This window comes from Taudactylus pleione, unplaced genomic scaffold (assembly GCF_031769625.1).
Source record: "Taudactylus pleione unplaced genomic scaffold, aTauple2 ptg000170l, whole genome shotgun sequence".
In the NCBI taxonomy this organism is placed as follows: domain Eukaryota; kingdom Metazoa; phylum Chordata; class Amphibia; order Anura; family Myobatrachidae; genus Taudactylus; species Taudactylus pleione.
The window spans coordinates 7312731-7316044 of NW_028284572.1; the positions used below are offsets into that span (position 1 = coordinate 7312731).

Consider the following 3314-nt stretch of genomic DNA (forward strand, 5'->3'; position numbering starts at 1 on the left):
GGGGGCATGGCCAGCAGCTCCCATGCGGTATGGGTCATGGGTACAGTTTTTCCCATGAGACCAAGCCCCCTTAATTTTTTCAGGCGTGCTCAATATGCCTAGGGCACCAAATAATATATTCCATTTCCAAAAAAGTTCTGCTAGGCCTGAGTCTGGTCTCCCCAACTAATCACTGTCAGTAGCGATTGGTTTGGGAGCCGCTGCCGGCAGCAATTGGTTGAGAGAGCGGGTCTGCAGGACGAACTGTGTGCGTGTGCTATATCTGCAGCAACCAATTAGTGCCAGCAGCATCTCTCAACCAATCGCCACCAGCAGCGTCTTATCCAATTACCACCGGAGACCACCTCCTTCCCTCCCTGACTGCCAGCATACTGTTCTCTGTCCTGACTCTGCAGATTCCATCGGTGCAGGCGGATGTTCCTTGCTGTGGTGATGCCCGGGCTCCTCTAGCTGCCTGTGCTCCATCCCCGATGCCTACATCCCAGTTCTCTGCATGCAGGGGGCCAGGGAGGTGGACACTGCACGGGCCCAGAAAGAGCTGGAGGCAGACAACAACTACCTGGCAGGGGGCTCCCACCAGGAGGGAGGTAACCACTGCTATCTACAATTGCCCCCCCCCAGTACTTCCCCAGCTGCTATCCTGACCCCCTCCCTAACCCCAGCACCACCCCATGCCCCCAATATTGCCTGCCCCTGACCCACTATGTTGGATGTATAGTTAGTGTGTGTATATATATATATATATATATATATAGTCAAATGGCTGGCACTCCACATTAATGCAAAATAAATTACTTGCCTTGGTGCCTTCCTGGAAGTTCAATAGAACACCCACTTACATATGTAGAAAGGGAAAGGCGGAACTCACAGGTCTGATGAAATGAAAGAATCAAACTTGATAACTGTGTCTCCCTTGTTCAACGTTTCAGTCTCACATGACTTTTATCAAGAACACAATGCAAAAAACAGATACACATACCTTTATAGTGGAATGTCCAAGGTGATTGGTGCAGTGTAATGCTCCATGCTGCCGAGGGCCAGACTCTGACATCATCACTGTGCATCAGACACTCAGGCATCACACCGGATAAAGCAGTCTGACGCCCCTGGTGGATAGGAGGAAAAATGACCACTGTACATCGTGGATATGTGTGAATAGATAGTGAGGCACTGACATGCAGTGCTAAACATGATGAAATGTCAACATCGTGTCACCATATATAATGCAATTTGCAAGGTGTGGGTCAATGCCGACACATCAAAAAATTGAAGAAACAAAGTAACAAAATACAAATCGCTCCTATAAAAAGAAGGAACATAAAAGCTTCACACCACTGTGTTCCTTAATAGTGAATGTGAATAAAGTGAAAATGTAAAACTATTATTCCAAGTGGAAAACAAATAAGAATAATAATACATATGCAAAAGATAATAAAAAATGAAGAAGATATAGATAAAAAAACTAAGTATGTAACCATAGCGTTATATATAAACGGCAAGTGTACCATCGAAAGGATCCTAAAAAGAATATATTGGTGAACATCCTAATAAAGAAATGTAGCAAAAGAATCACAAAAGAAGACTTAAAGCAAAATAGTCTGTGGTGAAGTCTAATCCATGGTATACAAATATGACAACCGTGAGGCTATGAGAAAAAAAGCACATGGAACACAGGAAGACCCAGCAGAGCTAAACCCAAAAATCTGCTCAGGTAATCACAAATATGACAAAACATGAACATGTGCATAAATGCAAAGATAACTTGGACCACCAAGAGAACATACAGATGACTCAACAGTATTGGAAAAACATGATAGAAAAATTCATGATAGAAAAAATCAATAGAAAAAATCAATTAGAAAATTTTTTTTTACAAAAAAACATTGTACACAAAATATGTTATTAAAAAGCTCCAAAAAATTGAGGAAATGGCCTAACCAGGAGATAAGCCAGAATTCAAAGGGAACATCTGTGACATATCATATAACTCTCCTGTGTGCTACCTGGGTATATAGGAGACTTCTAAGTAGTACTTACAACACCGGATCTACCCTGAAGGTCTCCCATTCAAGTACTAGTCAGGCCCAACACTGCTTGGCTTCCAAGTTCAGCTGAGATTGGGCAAGACCAGTGTGGTATGGTTGTAACAAAATACAACAGCTCCCCCAGGGCTACACAGTGATAGACAAGAGGATATTATGTTTTTGTATCCGTCCCTGTACGTGTCCTGGAATAATCTAACTGGTAAAAAAATATATAATTGCATACATATGTGCACATTATGAAATAGGACTGAACGATCACATGAAGGCACGAATCTAGGAGATAATATGGAGCTCACAAAAAACAAGAAAAAGATAGAGTCTCGTTTAGTCCAAAAGGAGTAACCGTATTCAATCTATGAATCCATTGAGTTTCTAATTGTAACAACCGCTTCTCACGGTCTCCTCCTCTCTTGTCCATAGTCAATGATTTTATAGGATAAGGTTGCTAAAGAATGTCTGTTTTGCTTGAAATGACGAGCGACTGGCTGGTCCACTTCTTTTCCCGACAAAGCTTGTCGTATGGCTGTATGATGTTGAGCCATTCTTTCTTTGAATAGCCTAGTTTTCCCAATATACACCAGACTACATGGACATTTGATCATATATACCACGTATTTACTCGTGCAAGTCAAATTATGTCTGATGGGGAACTGTTTGCCAGAATAAGGATGTGTGATGTAATTCCCGGGATCCATATAACTGCAGGTAGTACATCCTGTTCATTTATAACAGCCTGGTTTTTTAGTTGAAATGTGGGTATCCTGGGAAGGAAGTGATTGAGAAACGTCATTGTGCACCAACCAGTCCTTAAGGTTCTTAGCCCTCCTATTGCACATCATGACAGATGAATCATTCAAAGATTTGATGTTGATATCCGTGTTAATAATCGGCCATAGATCTTTAGTAGTGGTATTGATGTGACGACTCGTAGTGTTATGAGTATTAGAAAAAAACTATATTTTTTATTATCATTGGTTTTATTTTTCTGAGTACAGATCTGTTCTTGAGTCATATTCATCACTTTAGTTTTTGAACCTTCCAATTATTTTGCAGTGTATCCCCTGTTGATAAATTTTTGTATCAGCTGATCAATTTCAAATTCAGCTACATTCTTATCTGTGGTGATTCTTCTGATGCGTAGAAACTGCAAAAATGGTAATCCCTTCTTCAGAGAGACCGGATGGTGGCTCTGGGCATGTAACAGTGTTGCAATCAGTAGGTTTATGGTAGACTCTGGTTTCAAATCTGTCTCATTTCCACTCAATTAAT

At 41.2% G+C, this 3314-nt stretch overlaps 1 pseudogene; it reads right to left on the reverse strand.

Annotated features, from left to right (window-relative positions):
• Positions 1-2030: 2030 nt before the first annotated feature.
• LOC148521318 (5S ribosomal RNA) lies at positions 2031-2149 on the reverse strand (annotated as a pseudogene).
• Positions 2150-3314: the final 1165 nt, after the last annotated feature.